Source organism: Cervus canadensis, chromosome 28 (genome assembly GCF_019320065.1).
Source record: "Cervus canadensis isolate Bull #8, Minnesota chromosome 28, ASM1932006v1, whole genome shotgun sequence".
Classification (NCBI taxonomy): Eukaryota; Metazoa; Chordata; class Mammalia; order Artiodactyla; family Cervidae; genus Cervus; species Cervus canadensis.
Genome location: NC_057413.1, coordinates 32845858 through 32865847, shown reverse-complemented (window position 1 = coordinate 32865847; position 19990 = coordinate 32845858). Strand labels below are relative to the sequence as shown.

Here is a 19990-nt window from a genome sequence, read left to right as displayed (position 1 = left end):
CGGAGTCCGGGAGGACGCCTGTGTCCTTCGCGGAAACTGCCCTGGAAGGTGCTCGCCCAGAGCCGCGGCGGAGCTGGTCCTTGGGAGGCGGGTGCTACATCCTCACTCCATCGGTGGCTGAATCCGGGTAGCCCGGAGCGGCGGGCGCTGGCTGTGAAGACAGTGCTCTTTAGGATCACTGATGGAGCGACGTTAAGGAGCTGCGTGGTCCACCGGGATGTTTTAACTCCGCCGAGGGAAGGGAAGTCAGTCTGGAGTGAATGGTGATCAGTGTAGTATTTGATGAGCTTCTTAGCTACAAATCAGTATTTCTTTTTCTTTACCTTTTCCTTTTTCTTTCCCCTTTCCCCCTTTCTTTTCTCTTATTTCTCTCTCCCTTCTGATTGAGAAGTGATTTTTATTTCCTTAGTCTAATTACAGTCTTTCCTATGGAAAATCTTAGTATTAACGTAGATTAAATTATGCGTGTTCTGTTTGTGAATGTGGATGGGGCTGAAATGCTTATCATTTTATTTGAAGTGTGATGATTGGGTGCTCTGGGAGATGCTGGTCCCTGGGAACCCTCCACGATTGATCAACTGTTGTACCAAGTGTGCAGTTTGTGTGTGTGTGTGTGTGTGTGTACCTTAATGTTAAAAGAGATTTCATTTCCAGAGGAACATAAATATCTTGTCTTTTGTGTTCATTTGAAGGGTTGTTTAAACACACACACACACACACACACACACACACACACACACTAACTTTTGTGACAGAAGTTTTAACCTGATTACTATTCCATTTATCTTCAAATCTTGTCTTTTGTGTTCATTTGAAGGGTTGTTTAAACACACACACACACACACACACACTAACTTTTGTGACAGAAGTTTTAACCTGATTACTATTCCATTTATCTTCAAATCTTGTCTTTTGTGTTCATTTGAAGGGTTGTTTAAACACACACACACACACACACACACTAACTTTTGTGACAGAAGTTTTAACCTGATTACTATTCCATTTATCTTCAAACAGTGCTATCTAACTACTAAAGGTACCCAAGATATCTGTAGCAATCTACATTTACCTTTATAAAAACTAAAGACTTTTTTTTTTGGAGGGAGGGGATGAATGTCTCAATAATTAGTTGCTTCATCATCAAATTGACTACAATGCAGTTTTGTTCCTTAGGATCTTAGGAACTTAACCTACAGCAAAACTAAAAGTAACAACTTTCTTCCCCTCAGCCCTTCAGCATCAAAATAAATGTTTTCTTTTGTGAGATTTAGTTTTACATGGAAGGAGAAATTCTAATCCTCCATGTATGAATTAAATAGGCATTAGACTTATTTAAACATTTTATTGATGGATTATTATTTGCCACAATAAAGTATCAAATATTTTTCTGTTTTATATATTAAGTAATTAAGAAAAACAATAAGTGAAATATTGAGTGCGTGAAACAAGTAAACTGCTTTTCAGGGGACAAGTTGGTTTTGTAGAGGGTTTGGGATGGAAAATGCAGTTATGCTTACTACTTTTCTTGGTTACTGAATTAAAAAAATGAAACCTAAAATTGAAAATGAAAGTCAGTTAAAAAATTAAACTCCCCCTCTATTAAAAATAGATAAGCTACATAAAATAATAGAAACATTGCAAATTAATGGATTAACAAATGTTCAAAATGATTAAAAATGCAATTGTGTTCTTAAATCGTCTATTTCAATGTATTTTCCAGAAATGTCTTCATTTAGCTGATGAAGTCTTTAAAATAGAAATTGTTACAAATAATCATTTTCTCAGACCTGCTAGTTGGACTTCTTTTGCGGACAGCAGGCTAGATGATTAATTCATCAGTCATTAATGACAGTGTACTGAAAACTGCCAAACTAAAGCAGTGCGTGTGAGGAGCTCTGAACAGAGTGTAGAAGTATTTCTGTGTGGTAAAACAGTCAGAAAAGTCTGTGCACCTGGTTCCTTAACATTTCCTTAACATTTTATTTTTTTCAGAAATTTGGTTTCTTGATATTTAGGAACATGTTCCTATGTTCTTTGTAATTTAATATTTTCCCAGTAGGGGGAAGCATGTTCTGCTTTTGTAAAAAATTACAAGTAAAAAGTGCCTAAATAGAAAAATGTCTAAGGAAGAAACAAAGATAGGTGTCCACATTTCAGAGGAATCATGAGGAGGAGGAGGAGGAGGGGGGGAGTAATGATAATAATCTTGAGTATTTAAAGAGACTCTGCAACTGGCTGAAAGATTCACAAGATCTAAATTCTGTAATTGTGCCCAAACCTCTTCATGTTTTCATTGAATAGTGTCCTTCTGAATAAACCTTAACATACATTTTACATTACAGATCTTTCGTTGTCTTTTCAAATGCTGTCTACCTAGATTCTTAGGTCTTATTTTGAATCTCTATAGATAGAGAGTGTTGTTGAGATAATTTTATTTCTCACCCCTGGAAATGTACTGATTGAAGGCAGTGGCTATAAATACACCTGACATAGATGTTCATTTGGAAAGAAGGTGTTCCGTGAAGTACATTTCAGCCAGCACTGTGCAGACTGTCTCAAGACTGAGTGTGTAATAAAAATGATCCAGATGATTCAGTTCTTCGGAATGATTTTCTGGAAGGTAATATATACAAGGTCAGTGATGTAAGCCACTGAGCTTTCATAATGATTTGTTTTGTTGTTTTGATTGGTGGTAGACGCAAATAAGTGCTCCATTGTGACTACTGACTTATAATTGAAAGTCATGGGGTTAAAAGTGCTAGTTTGTTGGTTATTTTGTTATTTTTGTTGTAGTTCATTACTTCACTTGTTTTGGCTGGGTGCTTTCAATAGGAATGAGTCTGACAAAGCTGATAGAAGAGCCTGAACATTATATGTACTATGTTGTTACTTAGAAAAGATCTTGAATAATATGTTTTGAATAGTATAATATTGCTTGAATAATTCAAATAATTTTCTTCTGGATTATAATATTATTTATTATCTATTTGTATGGAAGATGCTGTGTAGTATGATAAAACAGCAGATTCAGCACAATCCTTGAAGTTCCACTCAGTCTCTGAATTTGCTTGCCAGATGAAATTAGATGAGGTTATTTATATCTGTGATACTTCAGGGAAGCACACTAAACTGTGAATCCAGATACCTGGATTTTAATTCCACTTTTGCCTAAAATGAATCTTGGTAAATTTCCCTTCCCTGGGCCAGTTTTCTTGTCTCTCAAATTGAGGAGCTGGACTAGATGATCTGTATGCCTCTTTGTAATTCTGTTTAAGTTTGGGATTGCTCCTGATGCAAAGGAGTGTAGTTTGTGTATTCAGAATACCAAAATCAGTGGTTGAACATTTTGGAAACTTTTTTCATTACTTAGTTTAATGATTAATAATATATTTATTGCATTGTATTACAGTTTGAGGCATACACATTGTTTTGGACACTGGGGACAGATTTATGTTCTTACTGAACTATTTTCAATGCTTGGGAGCTAAAAATGTATATACATGGAAATATTCTTGTTTGCAGTAAAAATGTGTCTATCTGCTGATAGACATAGATCTGTCCACGTTTATATGTTCAGTTATGGTGATTCCATACCTTTAGAAGGATTAATAAATTCTTATCCAATTCAGAGTGTGTGGGTTCTCTGTCTCTTCACAAATATTGGAAAATTCATCATTGTTTTGGTTTACTCATCATATGACGAAGTTGAATATTGCTAAATATCCCAACAGTTCAAGTATTTTTAAAAAACTCTGAATGCTTTTTCAAACTTTTGTGAAAATTTTGCCCTTCCATTTAGAATTGGCCTGTTTGCAGATGTGGGTGAATGAGAAGAACACGGATCAATAATTTATTACAAAAGCTGACTTGTAGTGGTTTAACTACATTTAGATTTTCATTAAGGATTATTTTTAATTTTGAATGTGTTCCTTGAAATATTTAAATATGGTGTGTTCTTAAGATAAAGGTATTGGTATAATATCTAAAACCCACTTCTGATAAAAACTAGTATTCATGTGACTTTTCCTTTGATCAGTGTAATCTCTTTGCTCTCCCAATACATTTGGGATAATCCTATTTATGTTTCTTGAAATAAAAAATGGCAAAAAATTAACTTAAAGATTTTCTTTGGTCTGAAAGATATCTTTGATCTGCAGTTAAAACGTATTAATTATATAGTGGAGAAATTCTGCTTTAACAAACAAAACACTTGGGGTAGAGTGTTAACACCCCTGCCAACTATGACATAAAGGATGTTTCATTTATTCCCTTTCTGATTCTCAGTTTCTTCATTGGTAAAACAGCAAAATTAATATCCATCAGGCATGATTCCTTTAAGGTTAAAAAAATACTGTTTGTGACATAAGCTATATTTTAAAATATAAATTTTTATACAACCAAAGCAAAAACTTAAGCAGAAATTCTACAAATAGATAATATGCTTAAGATTGTCCTTAGCATTTTAATGACATTATGGACTTGACCTCAACTTGAAGTTTGGTTTTTTAATAGCATGAACACTGACTCATGTTAGTGCTTAACTCTGAATCATTGCTGAGTGAAATTTTAACTCATAAACCAAATTATGAAATAAATTATCTTATGAAAGATGATTCCAATGAGGGTTTTTAAAATATGTTTCTTCTGTCAGTGGTCGCTTGTCCATGTCTGACTTGAGCCTGGTTAGACCAGGACGTGGGTTGCTCAAGACTAACTCCACGTTTGCTTGGCTGTCACTCTGGGCAGTTGGTTTCATCCTTCTTTTCATCAAGAGAAGTGGATCTGTCTCTTCCAATGTTCTTCAGCCTCCTACCACCTAGAAACTCCTGTACTCTTTTCATTCCCCGAGGATGAGATGCATCTTTTTGCTCAAGGCTGACTTGTTCTCAGCATCCTTAACCCTGGTGCCCATCCGCCCAGGCCCGTCCTGTCACTGTGTCATTTCTTTAGTGGCTCCGCCTTCTTCCTCCCCATATTTCCTTGGGGCAGCCTGTAAACATGATTCAACTGGGATCACTCTAAAAAAAAACAGAATACTTGTTTCACTTTCCAAAAGTAATAAAAATAATCTCTCTAGACACTTTTCCTCGCTTGTTTCCTTCCAGTTTGTGATACTCTGAGTCTGTACTGTGGTTGCTCACTTTCTCAGTTTACCTTCCACAGCTCTGTGTTCTGGCTGCAGCCTCCCATTTTATCCTGAAACCAGAGGCTCCAGTGAGAATCATCTAATTGCCAAATCCAGTAAAATGTGTCTGACCTCTCATCAGGGTACTTGGCTGTACTTCTCACTTTTGGTCTTTTCCCAGTTTTTTTGGTTTCTCCCTTGACTTTTGAACACGGCACACTGTTGGTTTTCTCTTCTCTCTGTTACTGACTCTCAGAATCCTCCCTCTTTTTCATCGTCACCCCAGCACACACGCCCTATCAGAGTGGTTCATTTAAAAGCAAAGTCTAACCATGTCTTACCTTTAAATGCTGTTCTGGAAGGTAGGCTGTCTCTGACCACAGGCCAGCAGAGGCTGGGGGTTTGGGGGGGGGTGCCTCCTGGATGTTCCCAGGGCAGGGAGAGTCCAGGCTCTCCTAGGTGCCCAGGAGAGGGAAGGGCCCCTGTTGCTGATCCCCATGTGACCTCTATAGACACCAAGAGGGGTGGGGAGGAGTTCCAGCAGGAGTGATCGCTGCTCTGACTTCTGGTTTGGACGGGGGAGTATGCATTGCTCCTGCTCCTGAGGGTAGACGCCCGGGTCTACATGTGTCCTCTGTCCCCACTGCCAGTGGAACAGAACCCTCATTGCCCATTCAGGCCTCCAGTTCTCCTGCAGAGAAGGGGGAAAGCTGGACACCTCAGCTCCCTATTTAACCTTTCTTGACTGAGGTGAGCATGAGACGCTGGTTTTGGGGTCTGCTTTTGTTTTCTGTGTCTGTGTTCCTTGGCTCGGGGAGGATTTTTGTCATTTAAATTCTTTCTGTCTTGCAAGGTTGCCCTCTTTCTAGTCGGGCAGGTGGAAAGAGCAGGCTTTGCTTGAGCCTTTGTTTTTGTCTCCTGTCGATGCTTTTGGTTTGCTAGCCTTTCCAGCTCCCACTTTGGTGTATATGAAGCACAAGAAAAACTGGGAAACCACTACTTAGTTCCCATGGTACCCAGCAGGCCTGCCTTCTTCCACAAAGTCTTTTGTGTTTATTTTATGTATAATATCCAGTCGCCATTCATTTGTGTTTTAATATATTTCTTTATAAGGTTTTCTTGTGAAAGTAGGTTCATTCTTGTACATTAATATTTCATTAATTAATTATGTAAGAATAAGCATGACCAGGATAAATGCATTTGGGTAATCAGAACGCAATATCTGATCAAAATTTTTGGTTTAAGTAAGTATAAATCTAGACTGGAGCTCTGTGTCCCCATGGCAGCTGTAGAAAGGAAGGATATTTAGAAACCCTTGGAGATGACTCCATAGTGTCACCAGCCTTTCCTATTTCCTTATTTGTTCTTATCTGAATACAGACAAGAAATGTAGCTTAATTGGAATTATATTGAGACCAGTCGGTTTGTTTAAAGCTATTAACAGTGTAAGACAATATATTAATAGATTGTAATATGATCCTTTTCTTACTGCAATGGTGAATTTCAATAAAATAAGTATTAGATAGAAATAGATTAAAAATAATAATAGAGTGCTGGTTAATAACTGATATCCCAAGTGAATGTTAGCAAGTACCCATGTTATATGACTTTTTCATTTTATCCAATGGAGTGTTCTGAAATAGTCACGTTTTATTTGTCAAAAAGTTGAGATGTCACAGCTCTGTATCCTTTTGCTCAATTTTTAAAAACTATTTTGGAAAGCAAATCATTTGTAGCATATTCTCCAGTGCTTACCTTACCCTCTGGAACACTACTTCCAAAAAATTTCTGCAGTAGAGAGTGTTTAAAAAAAATTCAAAAACACTTGAATGACAAAGTTTTAGGTCCCTTACTATGGATATAGTTCAGCTACAGTCTCGGGGATCAGTCTGTAGGGCAAGAACTCTACCACACTGAACTATGTGATTACAGTTGCCCTTGAATGTGTGTTGGTAACACTGGTCCTCCGTGTGTGTTACTGGTATATGAAGAGATGTCAGATGTTTAATTTGTTAGCTTTTAACAATATACATGATATAAATTAGCAGTATAAGGTGATGGCTGCTGGAGTTTACAGACTGTTAGTGGCACAGGGGTTCTGAGGAAGTCATGGTGATCATAGATCTTTGTCCTCATCATCTCTCTGTCATCATTGATGGGAAGATGCCATCATTGATGGAAGATGCCTGACTCTTTGTCAGGCACTAAACTAGATGTCGACATGTCTACCACTGTTTATCCATTCAGAATCCTATGAGGTAGTTATTAGTGTTACCTTATCTTACAAATGAGAAAAATTAGCAATTAAACAAGTTAATCGATTTCAGATCATTCAGCAAATAAATTATAAAGCTGAAACCCAGGCTTTCTCATCCAGAGGCTTTTGAAGTGGTTAAAACATCCTGTCGCCTGTGGGAGAAATGCAAGCTTTATAGGAAGGTCAAATATTAACATGCAAAGTAAGTCAAGGGGATCAGTGTGGTGTGGTACCCTTAATTTCTGAAATATGTTTCTGAATGGGAATATTGGGTGAATTCTTCCATAGCATCTTTAAATAAGTATAGTTTATAAAAGGAAACTACATTTATAAAGGGGGAAATTTACCTTAGTACAGTTCAGTTCAGTTGCTCAGTTTTGTCCGACTCTTTGCGATCCCATGGACTGCACCATGCCAGGCCTCTCTGTCTGTCACCAACTCCTGGAGTTTACTCAAACTCATGTCCATTGAGTCGGTGATGCCATCAAACAATCTCATCCTCTGTCGTCCCCTTCTCCTCCCACCTTCAATCTTTCCCAGCATGAGGGTCTTTTCCAATGAGTCAGTTCTTCGCATCAGGTGGCCAAAGTATTGGAGTTTCTGCTTCAGCATCAGTCCTTCCAATGAATATTCAGGACTGATTTCCTTTAGGATGGACTGGTTGGATCTCCTTGCAGTCCAAGGGACTCTCAAAAGTCTTCTCCAACACCACAGTCCAAAAGCATCGATTCTTTGGTGCTCAGTTTTATCGTCCAACTCTCACATCCACACATCACTACTGGAAAAACCATAGCTTTGATGAGATGGATCTTTGTTGTCAAAGTAATGTCTCTGCTTTTTAATATGCTGTCTATGTTGGTCATAGCTTTTCTTCCAGGGAGCAAGCATCTTTAATTTCATGGCTACAGTCATGATCTGCAGTGATTTTGGAGACAAAAAAAATAAAGTCTGTCACTGTTTCCACTGTTTCCCCATCTATTTGCCATAAAATGATGGGACCAGATTCCATGATCTTAGTTTTCTGAATGTTGAGTTTGAAGCCAACTTTTTCACTCTCCTCTTTTGCTTTCTTCTTCTTCCCTTTCTGCCATAACAGTGGTGTCATCTGCATATCTGAGGTTATTGATATTTCTCCTGGCAATCTTGATTCGAGTTTGTGTTTCATCCAGCCAAGTGTTTCTCATGATGTACCCTACCTATAAGTTAAATAAGCAAAGTGACAACATACAGCCTTGATGTACTCCTTTCCCGATTTGTAACCAGTCTGTTGTTCCATGTCCAGTTCTAACTTTTGCTTCCAGACCTGCATACAGATTTCTCAGGAGGCAGGTCAGGTGGTCTGGTATTCTCATCTCTTTCAGAATTTTCCACAGTTTGTTGTGATCCACACAGTCAAAGGCTTTAGTGTAGTCAATAAAGCAGAAATAGATGTTTTCCTGGAACTCTCTTGCTTTTTTGATGAGCCAATGGATGTTGGCAATTTGATCTCTGGTTCCTCTGCCTTATCTATACTGTTGAAGCTTGACTTGGAGAATTTTGAGCATTACTTTGAGATGAGTGCAATTGTGTGGTAGTTTGAGCATTCTTTGGCATTGTCTTTTTTTTGGATTGGAATGAAAACTGACCTTTTCCAGTCCTGTGGCCATTGCTGAGATTTCCAAATTTTCTGGCATATTGAATGCAGCACTGTCATAACATCATCTTTTAGAATTTGAAATGGCTCAACTGGAATTCCTTCACCTCCACTAACTTTGTTCCTAAGGCCCATTTGACTTCACATTTCAGGATGTCTGGCTCTAGGTGAGTGATCACACCATCGTGATTATCTGGGTCGTGAAGATCTTTTTTGTATAGTTCTTCTGTGTATTCTTGCCACCTCTTCTTAATATCTTCTGCTTCTGTTAGGTCCATAGCATTTTTGTCCTTTATTGAGTCCATTTTTGCATGAAATGTTCCCTTGGTATCTCTAGTTGTCTTGAAGAGATCTCTAGTCTTTCCATTCTGTTGTTTTCCTGTATTTCTTTGCATTGATCACTGAGGAAGGCTTTCTTATCTCTCCTTTCTGTTCTTTCAAACTTTTCATTCAAATGGTTATATCTTTCCTTTTCTCCTTTGCCTTTTACTTGTCTTCTTTTCACAGCTATTTGTAAGGCCTCCTCTGACAACCATTTTGCCTTTTTGCACTTTTTTTTCTTGGTGATTGTCTTGATCCCTGCCTCCAGTATAATGTCACGAACCTCTGTCCATAGTTCTTCAGGCACTCTGTCTATCAAATCTAATCCCTTGAATCTATTTCTCACTTCTACTGTATAATTGTAAGGGATTTGATTTACATCATACCTGAATGGTCTAGTGGTTTTCCCCACTTTCTTCAATTTAAGTATGAATTTGGCAAAAAGGAGTTCATGATCTGAGCCGCAGTCAACTCCCGGTCTTGTTTTTGCTGACTGTGTATAGCTTCTCCATCTTTGACTGCAAAGAATATACTCAACCTGATTTCACTGTTCACCATCTGGTGATGTCCATGTGTGGAGTTTTCTCTTGTGTTATTGGAAGAGGGTGTTTGCTGTGACAAGTGCGTTCTCTTGGCAAAACTCTGCTAGCCTTTGCCCTGCTTCATTTTGTATTCCAAGGCCAAATTTGCCTGTCACTCCAGGTATCTCTTGACTTCCAACTTTTGTATTCTAGCCCCCATAATGAAAAGGACACCTTTTTTGGGTATTAGTTCTGGAAGGTCTTGTAGGTCTTCATAGAACTATTGAGCTTCAGCTTTTCAGCATTATTGGTTGGGGCATAGACTTAGATTACTGTGATATTGAATGGTTTGCTTTGGAAACGAACAGAGATCAGTCTGTCATTTTTGAGATTGCATCTAAGTACTTCATTTTGGACTGTTTTGTTGACTGTGATGTCTACTCCATTTCTTCTATAATGAGTTATACTATACATCATATACATATAGTATACCTACTATACATCTGAGTTAAACTCACCCTTTTCAGTCCATTCTAGTTTGCTGATTCCTAAAATGTTGATGTTCACTCTTGCCATCTCATGTTTGATCAGTTCCAATTTGCCTTGATTTATGGAACTAACTTTCCAGGCTCCTATGCGATACTGCTCTTTACACGATCAGATTTGACTTCCATCTCCAGTCATGTCCACAGCTGGGTGTTGTTTTTGCTTTGTGTCTGTCCTTTCAGTCTTTCTGGGGTTAGTTCTCTACTGATCTCCAGTAGCATATTGGGCACTTAACGACCTGGGGAGTTCATCTTTCAGTGTCCTATCTTTTTGCCTTTTCATACTGTTTATGGGGTTCTTATGGCAAGAATACTGAAGTGGTTTGTCATTCCCTTCTCCAGTGGACCATATTTTGTCATAACTCTGCAGCCCAACCCTAACTCAGTGAAACTACCTTAGTACAGAATTATGTTAAGGATTATTGAGAAAGCCTAACTTTTCAGAATGTCTTAAATTCACTGTTGTTTCTGAGGAAGTTTGGGGGTGAGGGGACCATTGTAGGGGAATATTGCAGTTCTTTTTTTGGATCTAAAATAAGGATTGGAGAAGTTTCTATGATTTGTTGAGACATTTTTTTTTTTTTTCTTTTAAGGAGAACTGTTTAACTTGCCAAATTCTTCTAGGAAGGAAGAACAAGCATAGCTCCTCTCTTGTGTCTTGAGGGAGTGTTTGTTTAAAGTTTGATAGTTGAGCAGAGTTCGCATGTTGTCAGAACTTGAGAACTCAGCAGGATGGCCTTATTCAAATGTTATCTATAGGTTCTGAAGCTTAATATTTATTCTTTGAAGCAGATTGATCAGTATTATGTACTGTTATCAGGATTGCACAATTGATGCCTATTTCCTTCAAATCATTGAATATTAGATTTTACTCTTCTAATAGAAAAGCAGAATGTGTTTTCTCTTGATTATAGCTATTTTTAGCAGTTTCACTGTATGTTAGAAAATGATAAGCCCTGATGCAACTCAGGAGACAGAGCCTGTGTGACAGAAACTCAGCAGAGGCTGAAGGAGAATCCTGTTCATCTTGAGAAGAAAAGGATGACTAGAATAATAATTGTTTTTCTTGAACACACACTATGGGTCATGTCCTTACATTATATCCAAAAAGACAGGTGGTATTGTCCCTATATTATGGGAAAGATAAAGAGGCAGATTGCAGTGTAGCATAATTCATTTGGAGTTTTAAAGTAAGAAGTCAAAGGTTTCATAAATGTCCAATTTTAATGTGAAGGTGTCAAGAAGCAACCATTAAACACTGAAATGTTAAAGATGCTGCAGAATGTGAGTTGCTTAAGTAAGAACCAAGAGCTTGCTTTAAAAATTTTTAGGAGAGTTAAGTGTCTATTACTAGAGAATTTTTTTTCCTTTAAAGTAATTTCCTTCAGAAAATTTAAGGAATTTGATTTTTTAGATATTTGATTCACACACAGCAATACACTCATTGTATAAGATCTGACTGTAAAATGGAAACAGTAGCGTGAATGCATAATAGAATTTAGTTGTGACTCTTTAGGCATGTGAATGTTTTAAATGGGGACATTTATGTGAGTGTTGAATTACGTGTCATCCCATCTCCATATAGTCTAAGTTTTTCTTTCTAGAAGTCAAAAACTAGAAGCTGTGTTTTTATCCATCCAAGATCTGGTGGAAAAGGTGGGTGTAAGGAATTGTGTGAGCAAAGTGAAAGTTGCTCAGTCGTGTTTGACTCTTTGCGACCCCATGGTCTATACAGTCCTTGGAATTCTCCAGGCCAGAATGCTGGAATGTGTAACTGTTCCCTTCTCCAGGGGATCTTCCCAACCCAGGGATTGAACCCAGGTCTCCCGCATTGTGGATGGATTCTTTACCAGCTGAGCCACCAGGAAAGCCCAAGGAATTTGTGAAGATGGAACATATTTGACAGGCTGAGGCAGGTGACATTTCTGTTACATGTAGTTATTTTGAAATGGACTTCAAGAGGAGAGATGGCTCTGTAGAAGCTAGTATTCTGAAATTAGTGAAAGATTGAAAATTATATCTATATAAAGAAAATCTGGTAGAAAAAATCATTGTGATAATTAAGAGCCATTTAATGGAATTAGATGAGGTGCTAAGTATTTGGAATAGGGTGCAATAAGCCAAATTGTTTCTCCTTGAGTAAAATGAGCAGACGGTGTGTGTGTGTGTGTGTGTGAAGCAAAAAGTAACCAGGTGATAAATGGGAGACAATAGACTTGGCCAGTTGGCTGCTATTACCTGTAGTCTGTGTTACTATCTGAGACCTACACTTAGATGGAGGACAAGGGATAGAGGACGGAGTTACAGCTGATTAAATACACAGTCTCCATAGGGTTGGAGAAACGCAGTGATAAGGCAAATAGATAATGCTTTAGCAGCCCACAGAGATCATGGGTAGTCTCAGTGGGAGGACCATATTAGCTGAGATGTAATGCACAAGTAAGATACAGTGGGGATTCAGTGAAGGAGGGGTTTTAATCTAGGAGAAGGATATACGGATATAGCAAACAGCACTTCCAAAGCCTGAAAAAAAAAAAAAAAGAACATTTGTAAGAATAGGTAGAATTTGTGTGATATTATGATTTACAATAAATAAATATATATTTATATGTTTGGTCATCTTACCTGTTTCTGGCCAGAGCCCTAAAACTCTTGGAATATCCTAAGTGAGAAGAGCTGGAAAGGCATCTTTTTTTAATTTTTATTTTTTTTTCCATTTATTTTTATTAGTTGGAGGCTAATTACTTTACAATATTGTAGTGGTTTTTGCCATACATTGACATGAATCAGCCATGGATTTACATGTATTCCCCATCCCGATCTCCGTTCCCACCTCCCTCTCCACCCGATCCCTCTGGGTCTTCCCAGTGCACCAGGTCCGAGCACTTGTCTCATGCATCCAACCTGGGCTGGTGATCTGTTTCACCCTTGATAATATACATGTTTCGATGCTGTTCTCTCGAAGCATCCCACCCTCGCCTTCTCCCACAGAGTCCTGGAAAGGCATCTTTTTAATACAAATAAAGTGACTTTTTGAAGTAGAAAACTTAAGGACAGAGGCTGGTTGCCAGGGGAACCAGTTTGTAATTAGAGGGTAGGAACTTTCTGGCCCCTCTCTTCCTTACTACCCCGCCAGACCTTTGAGGAGAGGGGTTGGAGGTTAAATCAGTTGCCAGTGGCCATGCTGATTTAATCAACTGTGCCTGTGTAATGAAACCTTGATATTAGTGCACAGAGGAACTGGGTTCAGATTGCATCCAGATTATGCATCTATAATAAGGGTTAGCTTATTATGAGCAGACTGCTATGAATATTCATGTGCTATATTTATGCAGACATGCATTCTCTTTATTAAAGCAGAATTGCTGGGTCTTAGAGTGTGAATGTGTGTGTGTATTTTATATATATACGTATAGATGTGTATATATATAATATAAATAAGGTTAACCATGTATATATATATACACACATTGTAATATATATGTAATATAATGTAAATAAGGTTAACCATATATATATATACACGCACACACATTGTAATATATATATAATATAATGTAAATAAGGTTAACCATGTGTGTATATATATTTACACACACACATACACACATTGTATGAGATTGCAAAATAATTTCCTACAGTGATTGCACTGTTTTGTCTCTCACCAACATTGCATGAAAACTCTGGTTGTTCCACTTGCTTGCCAACACTTGAAGTTCTCAGTCTTTTTAACAACAGCTAGTCTAGTATTTCAGTGGTAACTTATTGTATATTTTGTTTGTTTGAATCATTTTTAAATTGTGTTTTTTTATTGAAGTATGGGCTTCCCTGTGGTTCAGCTGGTATGGAATCCGCCTGCAATGTGGGAGACCTGGGTTCGATTCCTGGGTTGGGAAGATCCCCTGGAGAAGAGAAAGGCTACCACTCCAGTATTCTGGCCTGGAGAATTTCATGGACAGTATAGTCCATGGGATTGCAAAGAGTTGGGCATGACTGAGCGACTTACACACACACTCACACACATAGTTGATTTACAGTGTTGTGTTAGTTTCTGATATACAGCAAAGTGATTTCAGTTGTGAATCACACATACACGCACATATATATGTATATAAATATTCCTTTTCAGATTATTTTCCATTACAAGTTATTATAAGATACTGAGTATGGTTTCCTGTGCTATGCAGTAGGTCCTTGTTGGTTATCTAGTTCATATATAGAAGTGTGTATGTGTTAATTTCAAACTCCTAATTTATCCCTCCCCCTCTTCCCCTTTTAATTTTTAGTTCCTTAACAATTACTGATGTTGGACTTGTTCTTACTTGAAACAATTGGCTAGAATGTTGACAAAATTTTAATTGAATTGCAGCTCTTTTTATTTTTGTCGGAGTAATTTGTATATTCTGAATTTGTATCCTTTGTTAAGTATACGTACTGTGAATATTTTCTTCCAATATGTGGCCTCGCTTTTTTTTCTTGAGGGTCTTTTGAAGAGTCCAAGTTGTTAATTTTTTTGTGAAGCATAATTCTTTGTTTTTTCTTATACTTAGTATTGTTTGTGTCCTCTCTAGGACTTCTTTGTCTACCTCAAAGTCACAGAGGATCTTTTCAGTATTTTTTCTAGAAGCTTTATGGTTTTAGCTTTAAGTTTAGGTTTATAACACATCCAGAGATAGCTTTTGTATATAATGTCAACATAGGGTCGGTTCTTTTTTTTAAGATTTAAATATCCAGTATCACTTACTGAAAGGATTTTCCTTTGTTCATTATCATGTTTAAATGTATTAAGATATACATTATAAACATGATGAACATATAGTGTTTAAGCACATAAAATATAGAAAAATAAAGATGTATGTTTTTTATACATAAAATATAGGAAAATAAGATACTTAATGTCTAAGTATATGTGAAATGTCTACAATATTGACCCTTAGTATATCTTTTCTAATACAAAAGGGAATCATGACTGCCGTAGATTTATTAAGCATGGCATGTGTACGACTGTGCTTTAAAATTATATATAGCTATATGAAACTTCTTCCATGTCCTCAGAACTTAGAACATAATCCTTTAAGGACACATGGATACACTTTTCTTACTTTAATTGAGGAGGAGACTAGCCACCCCAGAGGCCTTGAGGTTTACTGACTCTGACAAGGATAACATTCAATAAAGTAAGGTGTTTGTTGCTACTCAGCAGTAGGGATGTCTTATGAAACCTGAACAACTGCACTATCCTCAGTAGCAAAGTAGGTTCTAGTATCACACAGAAGCAAGCAAAGTATATGCATTAAACATTTAATTTTAAAAAAGACCATATAATTGTATTTTATATTTTATCTTATATAAGATATTATATTGTATTATAATATCTTAAAAAAATGTAAACCATATCTTATATTTTAAAATTTTCATAGTATTGGTTACATGGTTTTCCTATCTTTGCAGGTAAAAAATGTATGTATGGAAACAGTACCCTGTACAGAATTGAGAAACCTGCCCTGGGTGAAATAGATATACCTACAGACAAAAAAGTATGACCTGCATCTCCACTCACAGTTACGGCCCATTACCTCTTGGTCTTCTGTGGCATATTAAGAGCCAGTATCACTATTACCCTGAAATGTGGCATAGTTTTAGAAATTGCCCAAAGGCATAAGTGACTGGTGACTTTAGATTAATCCCTAAAGCACAGGTACCATACCACTATAATTTTGTAAACATGTAGGTACCTATCATGTCAATACTAACAGCCAAAAAAGAGATTTAACAATGATCCAGACTGACACAATACATTGGTGCTGGATTCTGACAAGGTAATTCCTGGGAGAATGTGTTTACACAGGGGAGGGCAATTGGTTTTGTTCTGCCTTTTAGAAGTTAGACATGCAATGGAAAATTTCTGCTTGGATTTGAACAAGAAAAAAAATGAATTCAGATATCATCAAGTGAGACAGTCTTGTGAAGTACTGAAATCTCTTCCTATGGAAGTATTTAAAAAACCTCTGATAAAAAGTTGTGAAAAGGAAAAATAGCTATTTTGCTTTTCTCAAAAGAAATGTATCAATAATTCCTTGGAAATGAAAGTTTGGATTAGAAAATTTATGAATGTCCACTTTATCTTATATTTTAAAAATTTCATAGTATTGGATGATAATTTTTTGTGTTACTGTAAAGGAAAACTGCTTTTGAAATTTGTGTAAACATGAAATGTTAGTGTATGATTTAGGTTAAATACTAATTCATTTGTTGTTGTTGTTCAGTCAAACAGTCGTATCTGACTCTTTGCAACCCCGTGGACTGCAGCATGCCAGGCCTCCATGTTCCTCACCATCTCCCGAAGTTTGCACAAGTTCATGTCCATTGCATTGGTGATGCCATCCACCCATCTCATCTTCTGACACCCTCTTCTCCTCCTGTTCTCTGTCTCTCCCAGTACCAGGGACTTTTCCCGTGAGTCGGCTGTTCATATCAGGTGACCAAAATACTGGAGCTTCAGCTTCTGAGGTTGTTGACGTTTCTCCTGCCTATCTTAATTCCAGCTTGTAACTAATCCAGTCTAGCATTTCTTATGATGTGCTCAGCGTATAGATTAAATAATGGTGAGAGAAGACAGCCCTGTCATGCTCCTTTCTCAATCTGAACCTATCAGTTGTTCTATACAGAGTTCTAACTTGCTTCTTGACATGCATACAGGTTTCTTGGGAGACAGGTAAGATGGTCTGGTAGTCCCATATCTTTAAGAGCTTTCCACAGTTTGTTATGATCCACACAGTCAAAGACTTTAGTATAGTCAATGTAACAGAGATAAATGTTTTTCTGGAATTCCCTTGCTTTCTCTGTGATCCAGCAAATGTTGGCAATTTGATCTCTGGTTCCTCTGTCTTTTCTAAACCCAGTTTTGATGTCTGGAAGTTCTTGGTTCAAGTAATGCTGAAGCCTCACATGCAAGATTTTAAGCATGACCTTACTAGCATGGGAAATAAGTGCAACTATCCAATGGTTAGAACATTCTCTAATACTGCCCTTCTTGGGAATTGGGATGATGATTGACCTTTTCCAGTCCTGTGGCCACTGCTGCGTCTTCTAGATGTGCAGCACTTTGATAGCATCGTCCTTTAGGGTTTTGAATAGCTCTACTAGAATTCCATCACATGCACTAGCTTTATTAACAGCATTGCTTAGTAAAGCCCACTCGACTTCACACTCCAGAATGTCTGGCTATGGGTGACTGACCACACCCATCATAGTTATCCCGTTCATTAGGATCTTTTTTGTACAGTTCAGATTTGAGATTTACTTTTGAAATTTGTCTAAACATGAAACGTTAGTGTAAGATTTTTGTTAAGTAGTAGTTCATAGATATGTTTAAATCCCTGAAAGAAAATGTGTCATATATGTATATATATAAAATCAGACTTTCCCAGTATTAGTTTAAGTTCCACATTGGATGAATAAGGAAAGTCTGAAGTGTCTGATGTTTACCATCAGTAGCTCATTTTGACCACTTCCTATTAGAAATGAAAAACCAAGTACAACCTTTCTTGGATGCAGTTCACTTTCTAGTCCTTGATAACTGATATCATATAATTGATGTTTCACAGCATTTTCTGTTTGTTTGACTCATATTCTCTTCAAATCCCGACCCTCTTCTTCAAGGCACTGAATTACTGACACTCGTCCACTTGGCTGCGGTCAAAGGGCTCAGAGCAGCCGCTTCGCTGCTTCTGGTGAGAAATTGGCGTCAAAGGAGAGACACAGCCATCTGATTTGGTTGGTTCCTAATACAGGAGAAAAGTAAACTCTGGAGTTCTAAGTCAGATAGAACAGAACAGATACACAGACTGAGGGCGTTCCAAGGAGGTCTATCCAGGGTCCCAGCTAACCTTGGTTTCTGGAGAAGCTCCAGGATTTTTCCAAGATACAAACTTTCTGATAATTATTTAAGGCGGTTTCCAATTGTTTTATGTTATTTGCAACCAAAAAGCTTTCAGAGAAAACAGAACTGGTCTTAGGATAATAGCAATCTTGTGTAGTGTTTAGGTTGTATTCCTCTAAAAGGAGACCTTGAGATGAGGATTTGAATGTAGAAACTTACTTGTTCTGGCACTAACTGCCAGCACTGAAAGGCCAAAGCCAATTTGTGAATCATTAAAGAGATGGCATTTTCTTTGTTTGAGTGCTTGAGTCTAGTTATAATTGTGTTTAAATCGAAAATGCCTATGTAAGTATACATCGTTATTTAGAATGTTTTCCTTTCAAACCCTATTAATCCTAGGTGATGGGTAAGCAGGACAAAGAAAACAGATAGTAGGTTTTCCTGTTCTCTGTTGAATCTTCACTGTTGATATGTTAGGATAAGCAGGTATTTCAGATTTGCCCTCTTCATTTGCAGTGACTTTAAGTTCAAACTTTTTTAACAAGAGGTGCATAATAGCTTAGAATTTTCTCCAGAAGTAGACCTGGAAACAAATATGAGCATGAAATTAATTTGTTTTGAAAGTGATCTTGAGAAATGGGGAAGTTAGACATGGAGGAAAAACAGCCACCAAAGGGTTTTGTTTTGTTTTGTTTTTTTTCAGTCAGGTTACTAGTGTAGGCAACCAATGCTGAATCACACTGGGAAATTTGGGGCACCGCTGTAACACAAACATGTCACTTGGGGGCAAAAAGCAGGCTCTAACTGCAGTGATGCCTTTAGGCAAGGACTGTATAGGTTATTATATCAATAACCTCAGATATGCAGATGATACCACCCTCATGGCAGAAACTGAAGAAGAACTTAACAGCCTCTTGATGAAAGTGAAAGAGAGTGAAAAAGGTGGCTTAAAACTAAACACTCAGAAAACTAAGGTCATGGCATCCAGTCCCATCACTTCATGGCAAATAGATGGGGAAACAATGAAAACAGTGAGAAACTTTATTCTTTTTTGGGCTCCAAAATCACTGCAGACAGTGACTGCAGCCATGAAATTAAAACACACTTGCTCCTTGGAAGAAAAGCTATGACCAACCTAGACAGCATATTAAAAAGCAGAGACATTACTTTGCCAACAAAGTTCGGTCTAGTCAAAGCTGTGGTTTCTCCAGTGGTCTTGTATGGATGTGAGTGTTGGACTGTAAAGAAACCTGAGCGCCAAAGAACTGATCCTTTTGAACTGTGATGTTGGAGAAGACTGGAGAGTCCCTTAGACTGCAAGGAAATCCAACCAGTCAATCCTAAAGGAGATCAGTCCTGAATATTCACTGGAAGGACTGATGCTGAAGCTGAAACTCCAGTACTTAGGCCACCTGATGCAAAGAACTGACTCATTGGAAAAGACCCTGATGCTTGGAAAGATTGAAGGTGGGAGGAGAAGGGGTCGACAGAAGATGAGATGGTTGGATAGTGTCACTGACTCTATGGAGATGAATTTGAGCAAGCTCCAGGGGTTGGTGATGGACAGGGAAGCCATAGGGTCGCAAAGAGTTGGACACAACTGAGCAACTGCACTGAACTTAACTGTATAGATCCTGGCTTTAGAAGCTGGGCAGGTATGCAGTGTATAGCATGTTGTGATGTAGGTCATTTTAGTCCATGTGTGG

General features: G+C 37.7%; 1 protein-coding gene across 15 annotated transcripts in view; it reads left to right on the top strand.

Moving 5' to 3' along the window:
• KHDRBS2 (KH RNA binding domain containing, signal transduction associated 2) overlaps positions 1 to 19990 on the top strand; it is a 714887-nt gene that overhangs the window by 359 nt on the left and 694538 nt on the right. The window lies entirely within an intron of this gene.